Consider the following 16,762-nt stretch of genomic DNA (forward strand, 5'->3'; position numbering starts at 1 on the left):
GCACTAAATGGCAGAGTAGTTTGATAATTGTCACATATTTTTGTTATTGTTTTAATAATGAGAATTTTGAAGTGGGAAGGGATGAAAAGCTTGTCAAAGTGCATTGAGTGGTAATAGGGAGAAGGGATGTGAAGTAGAAGAAAAAGATTGTAACAAAGAGCTTGTGACAAAGGACAGGAAAAAACTTTGCTCAAGAGCATTTTATGTTTGCAGTGTCACAGTTTCTGGCTTTCTCCTACAGCACCTCCTTCTAGTGAGAGCTGTGCAGTGCCCAGAGGTGGGGACAGAGCTGAGCAAGCTGCCCATTGCTGTCCTGGGGCTGTGCTAGGCAGGAGCAGGGCTGTGCCACGCTAGGGAGACTGAGGGGTGTCCAACACCTCAGATAGGGGCACCTCTGTGTTCTGCAAACCAGTGCTACTAGACCTGAAGCTGGAAAATTGGAGAGACTGAAATTTTCCTGTCTGAGAGTGGTCTGTCAATGCCCTCTGGAAACAGTAGCTGCTAGCCTGGAAGAGAGTCTCTCCTTGCCTGTGACAGCTACGCTTAAAATAACATATCAGGAGCTTGCGTAAAAATAGTGTTCCCTTATCTCTAACAGTGTGAAGTAGATGAAAAATAAACTGTACTCATGCCAAGAATAAACAGTCACGTTAGAGTGTTTAAATTCCTGATGCTGTGGAGTACTCACGCTCTAGCATGGCATTTTGGTGCCAGTGAATCTCTTCTTCTTTCCCAGTCACTGCCATTGCTTTGTGTACTCTGCCAGGGAGCAGTTGGCAGGACAGCAAAATGAGCAAATATGCCCAAGCCCCACAGAGAGCACCTAGGTAAAGAATTCTGTCCTCTAAATCTCCCCTAAATCTGTACTCCTGTCAGCTCTAAAAGTAGATTAAATAGTCTTGTGGCAGTTTACCTGTATTACACATATAAGTACATTGTTCATTTCTAAATGCAAACTTGCTGAGCAAGGCATTGACTTTATATAAGTAAATAATTCAGGGGAAATAGACAATTTGAGCAATAGCAAGATGCAATAACATCTTATTTTTACTTCTCTTGGAATTTGGTTTTTTGCTTTAGAGTATCTTGTAATTATAGTGTCTTCCAGTAATTTTGTGTAATTCTACGTGCATTATTTTTTTGCACATTGGTTTTTTTTGAAAGTCAGTTCTTTACTTCTGAAATTCATAGAGCACATTGAATAATCCAGATTTTAGTGCTGTTGGGAAATGGGATAACGAGGCTGCTGAAGTGTTGAAACTGGTGAAGTATTTGTAGTGTGATATGCTGAGAAAACCTAAGCAGTAATGCTTGAGGAGAGAATGGGTAAAAGAGTCTGTTGCAACCTGATGAATTCAAATGGGGTAACAAGTTGGTGAGAGGTACCAGCCTTGCCTCATGGTAGGCTGAGCCCAGTGTTTTCACAATGCATAAAATGTCTAATTTGCAATGTACAGATCTTAGAAAATGTAGCATATGTTTTGTATGGATGCATGAAAGGAAGGAGCCTGGCCCCTGTCCCCCAGGAAATAACTGTTTTTTCTTGGTGGAGTGGCTGAGGGAAAAAGGAAGGTGCTAGAAATAATTTGTCGGGTTTGACTGAAGATAACTTGTGGTCAAAGCCTGTGAAGACAAAAGATGATAGAAGTAAACAATTGCTATTTTATTTACTCATTTTACATTAATGTCAGAAGATGAATGCAAGAGGAAAACCCATTCCTGTTTGGTGGAGGGAAAGGGTCAGAGCAGGGCGGTTGTTTCCGTAGGAGCTCTGGGCACTGGTCAGTGCTCAAAGGGAGGTGTTGTGTTCCTGTGCTCTGCTCCTGCCCCACCTCAGCCACTGCCCTGGGGTTTAGCTTCCTCAGGGCTACCAGAGGAGTTATGGATTGTGGCTGTTATGCTCTGCTTTAAAAATGCAGCAGGTAGTCTGGATTTTGTGAGTTGTAACCTGAGATTTCCAGCTAGGCAGTCTTAAATGGGACTACTCTTTGAGATTTTGTTATATGCAAAATGCATTATGTGATAACAAACTAAAATTTCATTCAATGAAAAATTCTGAAAGGGGGTTCAAGAAGATAAATATACAGTATACAGTATATTCCAGTTATGTTGGGAAACCTACTACAAGTCAGTCATGTCTTTTTTCTGTTTTACAGGTCAACTGTATTACTGGAGAGGAGGAGAGCTGTGGAAAAACTCAAGGTACCTAAAACATTTTACTGCCTGAATTCTTGCTGTATTCTAGTGTAACAATATTAAGGGGGAAGAGGGAACTGAATCAGTGAACTGCCACTTTTAAAATGGTTTTATTAAAAACCACAGACGAAAAACCTCATCACAATAATCTCATTAATGTTGTGCAAAGTACTTTTGTGGGATGAAGTTTTACCTTAGCTTTGGTGTGTGTACAAGAGTCTGAACAAAGCTGCATAATACTTGCTGTTAATATATAATAGAACTGCACAGACATAGGGGTAGTGAGGTGTTCTGCAAGTTCCAGCCCCAGTGAGGTGGATATTCCCTCTTTGTACAGTGGGGTACAGGCACCAGCTGATGATAAATATCATCAAAGATGAGCGAGTGTGGTGACTGCAGCTTTGACTTTCTTCAGGGCAGTTAGCAGGCTTAGCTAACAGCAGTTAACTGCTCCATGTACAGCTCTAAAGATGCAAAAGGAGTGGTGGGAAGATGGCAGAACCTGACAGCAGCCTGGATTTTACAAGCTGAACTGGGGATTCTTTTATACATTTTTCAGACACTTCTGTTAATGTCTTACAAGTGTCTCTGTGGTATAGATAACATGTGTTGTGGTCTTTATAATAACAGGCAGCAAACACTCTTACAGTGGAATATTTTAGGGATTTGAGTGCCTAATCTCTTATCTCAAGTATTTTTTGTCTAGCACTCTTTTATCTAGCTCCCCAGGTCTTTATTAAAATAAGACAGTGTTATAACTTGCATTTTCATGTCTGTTATGTAACTAAAAAGACTATATTAAAATAATCCTGTTGCTAGCACTTGGATAGGGTTCTTCAGAAAGATTTTTCTTTGTTGGAGAAAGTTTTTCTCCTTTCTTTGCTGTGAAGTATTATCTGTGAGATGCTACACGTACCTTGCAAATAGAACACTATGAGGCAGAAGCAAGGAAGAAGTCAAAATATTATCACTTCATCAAAATGGAAAGACAATGGCTTTTAGTAATAAAAGCTGATTTTATACTTCTGTACACTTCAAATTGAGAGGAGCTGAGCTGCCTTCTTCCACTGAGAGTGCATCAACTTGTTACTTGTGAGTAGTGATGTAGTGAACTCTGGTCCTTTCTGTCCTGTGGATGCTAAGTTTGTGTTGTTTGTAGCTGTGTAAGTTGCTTGTGCCACACATGCAAAAGCAGTTTGCTACAGATGAGAGTAGAGTTTATATGGAATTAATTTCTCAAATTTCTGCTATAAATACAGCTTTCAGAGATGAGTTACATGAAGTCTTTGTGATTGATGGAAAAAATAATGGACATTTTATTTGAAGAATGCGAGAATGTAAAAGAAAGGGCAGCACAGCTCATGGTCCTGGTAAAAACAAAATGTGTTCAGTTCTTGACATGCTGGTGGTAGTTATGCTTACATTGCATGTGATACAAAACTACTCATGTCTGTTATTTAGACAGAATTGGAAATACAGGAGAGCAAAACCTGTCTGCTGTCCAAGAGCAAAACCAACAGTGTTGTTGTCACTGATGCCTTTTCGTTTGTCAATAATGCCTTTCATTTCAAGAAACTGGGTAATTTCTTGGTCCCTTCACTTTTGCTTTAAGATGATTCAGATCATTGGTTCCACCTTGAAACTGAGGTCTTCTGTGATGCTTGGGGTATTTAAAATACAAGATGTTTTCCCGGGATCCTGGGAGAGTGCTAGACATGGAGCCCCAGTGTGGCTGCATTCCCTGCAGTATTGGACTGGCTTCTCCTGCAGGCTCCTGGTAAGATGAGAAGCTGGCAAAAAGCATAAAAAGGAATTCATGTGTAGCTGGAAAAAAGATACAAGGGACTCTTAGACATTTTATCTGGCGTCTCCAGTGCTGAAGGAGAGGTTTCTATCTCTTTGCTCATTTTAGACAAGGGATTTTACTCTTGACGTTTTTTTGCCCCTCACTGTGCAGAACCTGTCAAATCCTTTTCCTGACACTTTCTCCCCTGTCAGTCCCTCAAAAAGACTTCAAAAGAGATTTTTCCCAATTGCAAAAGGAACCAGGCATGGCCTTTCTAACTCACCCTGCATTTGAAACATTGATAAGTAACATGTGGCTGGCTCCAAACTGCTGACTTTCCCAGCCATTTAAAAAAACACAGAGTATGGTTTTAAAAGAAACTACAGGATTGTTCTCCCTTCTTTGCAATTGCCTTTGTGTAATGTGTCCCAAGAGGTTTGATTCTTTTCTGTCTGAAGCAGTGAGAATTCACTACTGTCTTTCTGATTAACACATATTGAAAAGAAATGTCAAATTTTTAAAACTTTTCCATATGGGAAGGGTTTCTTTATTCATAATCTGTGTCACGCTCTTTAAGTTGTAACTTTTTTTTTCTTTAATGCCGTTGGATCATCACTATTTGGAGGTACCCTAGCAGAAAGAAAAATATTATTTTTAGAACTTGATATTGAGTAAGAGGAGCCTGGAATAAAAATCTACTGTCTTGCATAATTGTTTAAACCTGCTATGGAGTTTGGCAAAGGTAGAGACTGACAGTTCTTTTCCATAAAATGTGGTTGGGCTTCATGTTTAAAGACAGGGTATGCCTGAGGACAGCCCTGATCCTTTTAATAAGAGTTAAGCTGGCTTGAAAGGCGAGGCTGAAGATGAAGAAGAATGTAACCTGGGGAGTTTGGAGCTTATTCAATAACTCCAATCTGATGCATCTCATTATAATGATGGGAGAACATGGTAAAACAATGGCCTTTTTATTTCCTGCTCTAAGGAACAATCTAAAAGGAAACTGTACAAAAATACAGTAAGATGCATGACTAACAGGAATCTGTCTTCCAATCTATCACCTGAATTGATTTTTCTTTTAAAAATAACTATAAAACCCCAAGCCTCCCTGAAATACATATAGTGTAGCTGTATTACCCATAACCATTTCACTTGGTCAAATAAAATTCAACATTGTCTCTTAGCTGTTGGGAAAGCTGCACTCTCTCCATGGTTTGCGTGAGGAGAGCACGGATCTTGAGCTATTGAATTGTTCAAAGGGTTTGTTGGGGCTGTTTTTGAAAACATCTCACAGAACTCTAAGATTCAGCAAGTTGGTAAAGTTGATATTTCTTTTTTAATGTCTCTCTCTGATATGAAGCATATTTCTAAGCTGCAGGTGGCATTACTCATTTAGACTGCTAACATCCCCTTACACATAGTACTGAGGAAGAGGTCAAGGTAAGGCAGAGCAGGACAGTTGCCAAAGTATTTTTGCATGTTACCAGTGTGGAGTTGACTACACCTTTTGTCTGTGCCCTACTGAAGTGTCAGCCTTTAGTGTCCCATTCCTGCCACCTGCACACACCCTGTTTTCCAGTCTGCTGAAGGTCATGTTCCTAACTAGGCTGCTGCGGTGTTGATGGTTTTGAGCCCCTGGGCTTTCTAATCTTTGAAAGAGGCTAGATGTGTTTGTGGGACTATTTTAAGCATGCTCTTGAGTGCTTTCCTCCCACCCTGCCCAGCATCTTTCAACATTCCCTCTCCATTCTCCAAACAGCCCTCACCCTTCCAGCCCATCAGGGAGGAACTGGGATGAGCATTGGCTCAAAAATCCCTTTAGGCATGATGCTTCCTAGGGTCAAGCAAGGGAAAGTGTTTACTCCTGAATATATTCATGCAAATATGGAAAGATTGTGTTCTCCATCTTCTGTCTCAGCTACCAGCCCTGATGGAATCATCCCAAAAGCCCGGGGTCCTCTGGTTAAATGTAAATTTATTGTCCCCTCTGAGCCCCATTGTGAGTGAACTTCCTGATTTTGGTCCATTTTTTAATTGGTGCTGTTAAAGAGCCCAGATGTGGCTCTTCAAATGTCAGTGACTGTAGATAATCCTGTCTGCATGAATGATGAAACAGAATATGTGACACAAGTATATTTCTGCCTTAAATGCCTGTTTCCAGTAAAAAGAAGTTGTCTTGCAGTCTGATAACAAAGACAAAATTAAACACGGATTTGGGCTTATGCACATTTCATACAATTATGTAATCTGATGCTTTTTTCTCTAGAGAATAAATTTAAAGCTTTTTTTATTCCTAGTATGAGAAGTTTCAATGCATAGAAGTCTGAGTCTTTGCTTTTATTTCATCAAATGTTTGTAGTTGCAGACAGTAATATTTGTTCATGCTGTGTCTGCAATCTGTTTTTCTTGTTCAGATTGAAAGGTAACCACATTAATTGTGAAGAGGATTTGCATTTAAAGTCCTGCATTGGTTGGACTTCTCTTTCCTGTTGAGATGAAGAAATTCTCTGGAACTCAGTTCCTGTTTACTTGGCTGTCTCAGCCTTGTCCTGTATGGATGTGACAATGGTGTTTTATCTCCTCCACTTCTCCAGCTTTCCCTGCTGGTGGTAGTGCTCATGCTGAACTGAGCTCTTCACTGTGACCAGTTCACCAAAGCACTGGAGCTCTGCCCAGATACTCATAACAAATGAAATAAAATGTGGGATATATATTGTGCAAGTTAAAGTAATCAAAGAGAATTAAAAAAAACAAAGATAAAAGGAGATCCTGTTCAACATTTCTATAGTTGTTACCTTTCTTCTGAAAAAACACTTGCTTTGTGTGTAGCTCCTGTTGCTTTTAGTACATATGTGAAAGAGCTGTGGGGTTGTTGGTTGTGTCTTTAATCATTATTTTAAAAACACAATAATTTTCAGCATAGATTGTTGTTACAAAATAGAACCTGGTTCTCTGTAATGTCAGCACCAAGTGATGATTGTCTTGTCTCAAAAAAGCCAAACATAAAGTTTCTCTGGCATAAACAGACTAAATTTGAGCACTTGTCCTGCTTCTCTCGCTGTGATGAAAAGCTGGAGTAGCTTAGAAGTTGAGGATGAGGAAGATTAATAAGTAAAAAAGGAAAACATCACCCTAGGATATTTTCAGAATTGCTGCTACTAGGATGATGCATAGCTGTAAGGAAGTCTTATCCAAATTCCTACAACCTTTTAAATGTGAAGAGGGTGCTTGAAGCAAATATCCCACTTCCTCCTCAGGCATGCTGCTAATCCCTGAGTTTGTACAGAATTTCTGTAGCTGTTACAGAACTTCTGCTGAGGATTTAGGAAAAAGACATCCAGGCTTTCCAAGACAGCACAGCTTTCGAAGGCTTTATTTCACTTTTGTTAAAATACTGAATTGTTGGTTTTGCTTCCCCCCCCCCCCCTTTTGTCTTTTGCTTTTTGTTCCTCTTGAGTGCCTGGAACATGTTGAAGAGTGTTGGATTGCTCTTTGCCATTTTCCCTTTCCAAGGTCCCTTTCATGGAAACAGTTTGCTTGGCAGCAGATAAGTGTCTGTATCTCATTCCCAGTCAAATTCCTCAGTCCATGTGATAAAGAGTTTCATGGGAGGAGGAAGAGGAGAGCATTCATATGAAGTCTCTGCAGCAGGGGGCAGAGGAGCTTGGTGGGCACCTCCAGATGGAATTTTGGGGAGGTGCTAGGCATGGGAGAGAAGCATTGGAGCTCTGGGGTTCACCACACAAAAACATTTCCAGCTGACACAAGAAGGCTGTTAAAAGTTAGTAATACAGATTGTTTTATCACATCCTGTTAATTATAAATTAATGAAGAACAGCTCTGCAAAGAGGAGCTGATGTAACTCTTCAGTTGCTTGTGACATGGTGATCAGATTTTCAGCTCTTTCTCTATGATGATGGAATTAAAGCTGGAAATGCTATTCAAAGTTGCTGACTGGTATATTTTAAGCGATCAGGCTTATAGCTGCAAGAGAATAGATCTACCTTAAAATTAAATATTTTTTTCCAAAAGATGAACTCATTCTATTTTGCTACCATTATAGCTATTAATGAAATGGCTTTAATTGTGTCTCTCCACATCTACCACATGGTACTTAATTTTTTTTAATTGCTCCTTGGCGTAAGAATAAATCTGTTCCTGATGACTTAAAACTGCTGAATCTTTGTAAAACATGAAAAACCCAAATGTGCCTTGATGGATATGAGCTCACCATTGTGTGTTTACTGTGAAGATTGTTGGATTTTTCAGGTCTGGCTTTATTAATCAGCTGTGTAGAGTGAATGAGGAATATGTGTTTTAAAACTGGATTTTTTTTCTAATGTAGTTATAAACCTTGAAACTCTCCCACTCAGTACCAATTCAACTTCAGCAGCAGCCTGTGGGTTTGTGATTTTTTTCCCCCCTTCACTTATTGAGCTGTATTCAGAGATTATAACATCCTTAGCAAATGTTGATATTTAGAAAGTCAGTTTTTTCTTCCCCTCTGCTGAAGCTGGATTTGTATAACTTCTTGACAGTTCAGTTATAGTAACATGAAGGTTTTCTCTGTCTGCTAATGACCAATGACTCTTCATGGAGAAGAGTTTGTTAAATGTGGAAGTAAGTTTAAGGCTTGTTTTTCCTGTGTGTCATGTTAAAACAAACTCAGTCAAGTTCTTTGTAGCTGATGCTCCCTTAATTCTGCTCCTCCTGCAGAGCTTCGGCTGCTAACTGAGACTTGCCAACACTCAAGTCTCTGCTGGTTATCAGTGTGGAGTGCTAGGAACTGTGATTTGTGATGTGTCATCCTAGGCTGAGGGGAGTCTTGGTTGAAGGAGAATGGGGTAAAAAAAATCACTAACAAAACATGAAAGTCTGATTCCTTTATGCTCCACATTCAGGAACAGTTACTGCTATTGCCATGTCTACACCTTAACATAGAAATAAGGAGGGTTTCATGTCAAGAAGTTCAGTTTGAAGGTTATCTATACCATTAACTGGAGAAACCTATAATTATCTTAATTCTAAATTCAATTTAATCACATTTTTTGGACTAACAGTAGTGCAGCTACACAAATTGGTGAGTGAATTGCTAAATGAAATGTGTTTATTCTCCATGGAAATGGAGTACTTACACTTCACATAGGCTGTTACTTTAGATTGGGTTAATTCTTTTAATAAACTAAAGCAGTCAATCTCTCAAATATTGCAATTAAACCACGATAAAACAAACCCATCTGCATTCTGTTTGCAGTGTTTGAGTATGTGTTTCTTAAAAAAAAGTTTTGAAACCTTGTAACCTACAGTACCGATAATGGTTATACTACTTTGAACATCACCTTGATGTTTGGGGCAGCAACCTGCTACCATGAAAGTATGGAAGGAAGCAATTTTGTGTTTCCAAATCTTGTGGATACAAGTCTCAAGGTTGTTGAAGGCAGTGACTTCAGAAGGCATCAGTGTTGCTCTCAGAACATTTGTGTCTGGAATAGCAAAGCTGTTCTTCCCTGGCTCCCAGGATTGTGGTTGTCTGATTCAAGTTCAGTGGTCTGAGCAGTGCAATTTCCTTGCCAGCCTCCTACCTTGGCTAGTCATAAAAATGAAAATGCTTGTTATAAGAAGTTAAAGCCTGCAGGTAGTAAAGTGGCTTTTAAAAGAATGAATTAGAAGTTGGAAAAAAATATACCCATCTACTGAAGACTTCAAGCTTTTTGTTGTTGCTACTTTTTTATTTTTAAGAGGCAAGGAGGGGTTTATAGCAGGGTTTAGGAATCTCTTAGCAACAAGGAACCGTCTTTCAAAAGTTGAAGTTTTTGCTGAAGAAAATAGAAGGGGGAAAAAAACTCTCTCACAAATTAAATTTTAAAGTATAATAAGTCTGCCCAAAAGATATTCTGAGAAACAATTTGCTAAAGATACCAGAACCAGCAATAAATCCTTTAAATTGAATCATTTCAAGTACATCAGGAATGAACATCCTGCCAGACAGACTGGAGAGCTGATAGATGACTGAATATAGAAGAAATACATGGTGAACATAGGGCACAGTAAAAAAGCTAAATGGTTTTTATCCAAGATTTTTTCCTGAGAGACTTTAGGGCAGAAACTTCACTTTGTAGGTCATATTTTGAGAATTGGTCTCAAATTGAAATGTTGGTTAAAAAGATTTTTAGAATATAGAAAAAAAAAGTGGCAAATTGCCAGGAGCAGATAGCATTTACCCAAGAGAGCTTACGGTAACCACCAGTGACAACATTGATCTGGCAACTGTGATCTGTTGCTTAAAATGGCTGTGAGATCAGAGCAGGAAGATAGACAAACACAATTTCAATGTATTAAAAGCATTCCAGGAATAGCCAGGGCACCACAGAGCTGCAGGTCTGTACAGGCAAGGTGGTGTGTTTCATTAGGAACAAAGACCACAAAATTGGTAAACACGTGGCAGATGCGTGGGCAAAAACTTATCTCAGGATTTGAGGGAAGTGCTCATGTGCATTTCAGATAGGTGGCCTTTAACCTTAGGGTGGGACATTCAGTTATTTAGGTCTTGTTTTCCTCCTCTTCAGCCTGTAGAGTTGAACTTGCTGGTGTGAAATGCAAAAAAAAACCCAAATCATCTGTAATCGTGTAACTTTTTGAAAAATGTACTTACTTAACAGCCAGGAACAGAATACTATACCACAATGTAACTTTGTGATAAATTAGATGGACCCCAATAAGTAACTGGATTATAGGAAACATTGGGCTGAAATTAACTGGGTTGCCTCAAGAACACTTAATGACACATATGTAATAAAAATCTTTGCCCGTGTACGTTAATTTAGATGTGAATGTTTGTTTAATTTTGGTCAGGTTCTGACCACAAGATGTAGGTGAAGCTTACTTTGTGGTATGTGTGGCATTGTCAGTCAACAGACTCCTATGAAATCTGCCAAGTCTGAATTTTCTCCTGTCTTTGTATGTCATTGGCACACATCATACTGAATGTTCGTGACTCTTTCTTGCATTACTGATAACACAAATTTCTTGGTAAGAAGATACAAAATAAATAAGGTAAAGTGTCAAATTGACATCATATCAGGCTTTAGGAAGAAAATATAGTTTGGACTAAAAGCAGCTTCAAGCTTTTTCACAGTTAGAGCCATTTTAAGGTACTTAATGATGGTGAAATAGCTTTAAAGTGAAACAGATTTACTAGAGCAGCTGAAAGGCCCTCTCCAACATCTGTCAGCTTTATACCAGTTTTGTACCAAAGAATTACAAAATGGCCAAAGGTTACCAGAAAGATAAGGTTACTTCCATGGAACTATTTTCTTTCACCAAATCTCTCCCTTAGGCTTTGGGAGTATACACTGTAGATAAAATTATGCTATTCTCTTTCAAGCATAAAGCATGAAGTTTGCACCATTGCTATTTTGCACATTGTGTCATATGGAAGAAAGCATATGTTTGTAGATGGGTACTGATAAGCTTGTATGATTTAGAAAAGTATTCAAAAATCCTCTCATCTTCACCATAACTTGGTGTTGCATGTTTGTCATGCATCATGCCAATTCAACCCTGGCTCATCTAACTGTCATGTAAGGAGGAGAGCATAAATCAGCTTTTAGAAAATACATTTCAGTGCAGTGCATTCAATACATTTCACTGCAATAAACTCTTTATTGCCATGAATACTGCAAGGTGCTTGTAGTGGGCTGATGGATATGAGGGGTTTGTTGTTGCCTTACTCCACTTTCAGCATGAACCATTAAAGGATTTCTACTATAAAGGAGTGCTTTGTTTCTTTACATGTCATGCTAATGCTGAGATATAGCAGCTCTAGTTCCACATTGATGTCAAGTGTTAGTTGTGCAGTGCATTTGCTAACTTTTTGGCTCATTTTTCTTTCTTGACAGCAACAGCAAAATACAGAAGACAGTCTTTGAGATGTACATTAGCTTCAAGCACTTACTGAGAATGGGAGAGAAAGCTTTGTCATTACTTTAAAAATCATTTATGGAACTTGTTAAACACTATTTCCTATTAAGCTTGTTTGCCTTATAGTAGTCTCCATGGATGAACATTTTTGTAATCAAATAAATTTGTATTTTGATTGCAAACCAAATAAAACATATCTGCTACCTTTCCTTTGTTCCTCCTTCCTTCACTTTTCCTCCTGTTCTATTCCCTACATGTTGAGATTTTGGTTTTTTTATATTTTTTGAGGAATTGGTCATATATTTTTACTTAATTATTGTTATGTTGGCAGCTCTTGCACTTGGTATTCTGAAACCTTGTTTGTGCCTGGTGACAGTTTCTCACAGCATATTTTAGTCTACACTCACACTGTTGCCAGATCTTAGGATGTGCTTGGCACTGAGGTTCTCATTTTATACTGTGTTGTATCTCACTGCTAAGAATTAGTCTGTAATATGTGGTGTTGACTTGGGCAATGTAAAAAAAGACCTCTGGCTGTGAGATGAATAGAAAAGTGTATTACCCGTTGTGCACGTGAATTGCAAGAATTTAATGAATTGGTTTTATATCTGCCACTTGGATTTTTTTCCCCTGGGCTAATAAAATAGGTAAATGACCTCTTTTCACATGTTCATTCTGTCTTGCCTGTAGCTTGTCAGTGTTTCAGAGCAGCACGTGCCTTGCATAACTCGAGATCTCTGCAATATCAGTGCCTGCTTGTGGATTGTGTGCCTCTGTTGGAACAACTCTAAGTCTGTGGCACAGCCAATGAAGTCTAGATAATTACTCACTTCATGCCAGAGAGAGCTTAGTTAGACAGTGAATTCAAGTGCTGTGTAATTATCTGAAGTTAGGCAGAAAGAATTGCACTCTAGGACCTAATGGTTTCACAAACACAAATGCTGAACATGAAGATGTTAAATTTCAGTACTCAGTAGATAATATAGATGATAAATGAAAACTGTTACTTTAGGACTTAGGAATTTTTCTTTCAAACTGGAACTTTTAGACATTGAGCAACTTTGTTCCTGATTCACATCTCGGAGAGAGAAGAACTTAAGTCATCCCAAGTGACTCACAAATTATTTAACTGTGAAGTATGAACTTCTCCTGCAAGTTCAGATGGTGCTATTTATCCTTAACTATTATGTGATGTAAGCATTTCTAGGCACAATCAAACAACTTCCACATTTCAATAATTATTCCAGCAAATGTGATATGTGTTCATATTCAGTATAAGTAAAACAATTTATGTATTTCAGCTGGATGTGAAAATTAGGGACTTTCAAACCCCTTTTCCATTCTTTTGGTGTGAAGTTTTTTGCTGTGTATCAAATCTGAGAGGTGTGCACAGCTAAACTTCACTATTACTCATCTGTAAGTCTGGTTTGGGACATAAGTGGTATGTGGGCTTGGAACCCTCTCTGCATCTGAATTTTAGCCTTAGTGACTAAAATTTATCTCCAGCTTGAAGCATCTTGCCTAAATTTAAATGGTAAATCCTTACAAGCTGAAGAATTGTGGTTTATTTCTGGGATAGATCTTCCATGCTTTTAAAGAGTACATAGATCTTGGATAGGTTTGCTTCACAAGAGACAATTTTGCTCTGGAGAGTAGCAAACAGAAGAGACTAGTCAGTGAAGAGCTGTGTTTAGTTAGCCAGTTGGCATATGTGCACTTGCAAGATTCACTTGAATGATTTCTATTTGTAGTGCTCAGCTGAGTTCCACTGATGCAGTGAAACTTACTGTTATCACTTTTAGCATCTATATCAGTATTTTCACAGCCTTCTATCAAAATATTGCTGAAAACTGAGCCTGAGAAACAAATTTGAAATCAATAACTAACACCCATTCTAGTTAGTGTGGCTGGGGGAGGAGGAATTTTTAAGCTACATAACTTTTTAAGGCATCTGCAGCTCTATCACCATTCCCTTCTTTACTGAGATACCTTCCATTTTGAGGTAAGTCTAAAAAAGCCTTTAGTCCTTCTGGGATTTTTAAAGACTTCTCCATGTTCTGCTGTTTAAAAATACTTTTGGCTTGTATTGTCCAATATTTAGAATAAGTAGGATATTAAGAAAAAAAATTATTAGCATTTCTGAACTTCATGTGAAAAGAACTAATGGTCTTGGGAAGGGGACCTACGTACCTTGGAGGTCTTGGCATTGCTCATTGTGATGTGATTGACTGATCACATCCAGAAACTTTCTGTGCATGTTTCTAATATGTGAGAAAGCCAGGTTTTGCTGTGGCAGACAATAAGCAACGTAGGAAATCATCCCCCAATGGATTTGCCCAATGTTGAGTAGCTAAAAATGAAATTGTGGGAAGAATGATGAGTGCTGTTCTTGCTTTCCAGCAGCAGTGGAACTGTTCATGCAGCAATATAGTGAGATTACATGCAGTCTAAATTGTGCTATGCTTCTGATTTAAAAATATGCTGCTTCTGTTTAGCCTTTATTGAGTCATTGGTTCCAAGAGAGAAAAAAGGGATGGTATTTTAAGCTGTTTGTACAAATTTATATCTTCCAGTCAACCATAGGGTTTGGATTTACTTTCCTTGAGAAGCTGTAAATTACTGAAAGTCCTCTGCTTTTCTGGTTTCCAAATTTTAACACTGCATGCTTGTATCATGGTTTTGGAGATTATACCAAGCTTCCAGAAGCATAGCTCTAAACTTTAGAGATCCTTCCTTGAAAAGGTAATGTTTAAATATTTCATCGATCTTGTTTGCTAGAAGGATATTTTTCTACAATTTGTTTTATTGCTGTATGGACATTTCACAGTTTTATTTCTGCAGAATGTTTTTCTTTCCACACATTGGGGCACAAGCGTGTAGTTTTAGCAGATTCAGTTTATTCAGCAAAACACACAAGCTGGTACTTCATTGCTTTTTGTGTAGGGAATAGCCCTGTGATAGTTACTCTTCTTACCATAGGCACTGGTCTTGAAAATGGTCAAGTGAAAATACTTTCTTATTAGTGTCATTCTTTTGAATACCTGTGCAGTTTTGAGAGGATTGATTGCTCCATCCAATGACTTGCTGCTACCAAAAATCAAAGGAGCTATTTTTACTGGTGGTGTTGGAGCTGAAGAAAAAAATGCCAATAATATATATTAGAAGTGTTTTGCTGTTTGTGGCTTTACCCAGCAAAAAGGAATCAATTTGGAATTTTTATATGGGGACCGGTTTAGATTAACAGAGGAAAAAAATACATGTTGTTTTGCAGTTTTAAATTATTAAAAGTATTAGAGGAAAAAATGAGCTGTTCATGTAAACTGGTGAATTTGAGTGGGCAGAAATTTCCAGGGCTCTAACAGCGTGCAGTTTGTCAATGGTACCAAGAGCATCCCCCTTTTATATACTCTGCGCCTTTCCTGAAATCCCAAGGGTGGCATGAGGGGATTTCATTCATAGGAAAGATTCTAATGGACTGAATTCTGCCTTAAGTTCTGGGGCCCCAGGGCTGCAAGCATTGGTGAGATTACTTACTAATAAGTCTTACTCTAGAATGGATGGAGCCAAGTCTCTGTTGCAACTTTGCTGGCAAAGCATGATCCCAAGTGAAAGTACCAGCTTTTGTGCAGTGCCCCCAGATCTGCCTGTCTGACATCAGCCAACATTAAAACACCTTGGCAGAGCTGACACAGACATGCAGGTTTCTGAGCTCATCCCACCTTGTCTCTGCCAGTGATGGTTGTGCCCTGCAGGCTGAGCCTGGCTTCACTGGCAGCTCCCCGTCCCCCTCGGCCTCTCTCTGCCCCAGATAACTTTATCCTCATAGCACAGATACTCAGTCTGGATTTCATTTCTTCCCCTGCAGCTCCGTGTGATCGCGCGCGCATTCCTGATGCGTTACCAGCAGCCCACATCTCCGAAAGGGCCGTATCAGCTTTCAGTGGCCCAAGCTCAGAGGGGAAACAGCCCAGTTCCTCCATGCACTAACAGCTGGGCAGTTGTGGATGGAATTAATTGCTGATATGCACTGGGCCATGTTTTTCTTCTCTTGTCATTTCCTTTGCAGCTGTGAAAGGCAAGGTTGTAAGGCTTTAAAAACAGCGCAGACCTTTTCAGTGGGAGTAATGTAAGAGTACTGAAATATATCTGTAGTTTAGGATTTGCATACGAAATAAAATCTCTCCTAAGATGTAGCAACCAGCACTGTTGATGTCGATATTCAAATTCCAGGTGCACTCTGTGAAATTAATTTCTGACTTTGGATTTCCAGCTTGAGGAAAAATTCTGGCTGAGGAGATTTGGAATTCTGAAAGCAGTAATCATTGTTTTCTGAACATAGGAGTCTGAAGTTGAGGGTTGAAAGCAATCTGTTATGAAAATGGTTGTCTTCCATGCATTCTCTTGGAGCTAATTTATAAAATGGACTGATGCTGCTTTAGCCAAATGTGAAAGAGTCAAGTTGCTGAAAGTCATGTTCCAGCCCAGCAGTTATGGGAAATTTATCACGGGGTTGGAAAATACATATGTTATCAACAGGGCTGCATGTCTGCCTCGAGGCTTCACCCAGCCCATAACAATCCAAAAACAAACCACCCATCACAAATGAAAAAATGCTGTCAAAAGTAGGTTCTAAGCCCTAATGCTGTCAGAAGCTGCAGCATGCTGGACTTAGTTGTAAAATCAGTGGAAAAATGTGTGGTACCTGTTGTTGAAGATAATACTTTGTGAGCTTCCAGTATAAATGTATAACAGATATTTTTCCCTTTGTGTATTAAACTGTTTTAAATGCACTTTTGTTTTATGGAATTGTTACACCTCCCCTGCTAGTAGGCTTATGCTGACATGCAGTTTACTCATGTA

General features: G+C 38.9%; 1 protein-coding gene across 2 annotated transcripts in view; it reads left to right on the forward strand.

Annotated features, from left to right (window-relative positions):
* The window catches only part of ADD3 (adducin 3), a 91,783-nt gene that overhangs the window by 30,844 nt on the left and 44,177 nt on the right, over positions 1-16,762 (forward strand). For both annotated transcript variants that reach the window (XM_066555189.1, XM_066555191.1), the window contains exon 2: positions 2,157-2,202. The gene's annotated coding sequence lies outside the window, so the exon portion shown is untranslated. The remainder of the gene's footprint in view (positions 1-2,156; positions 2,203-16,762) is intronic.

The sequence above is a fragment of the Molothrus aeneus genome, chromosome 8, assembly GCF_037042795.1.
Source record: "Molothrus aeneus isolate 106 chromosome 8, BPBGC_Maene_1.0, whole genome shotgun sequence".
Taxonomy (NCBI): Eukaryota; Metazoa; Chordata; class Aves; order Passeriformes; family Icteridae; genus Molothrus; species Molothrus aeneus.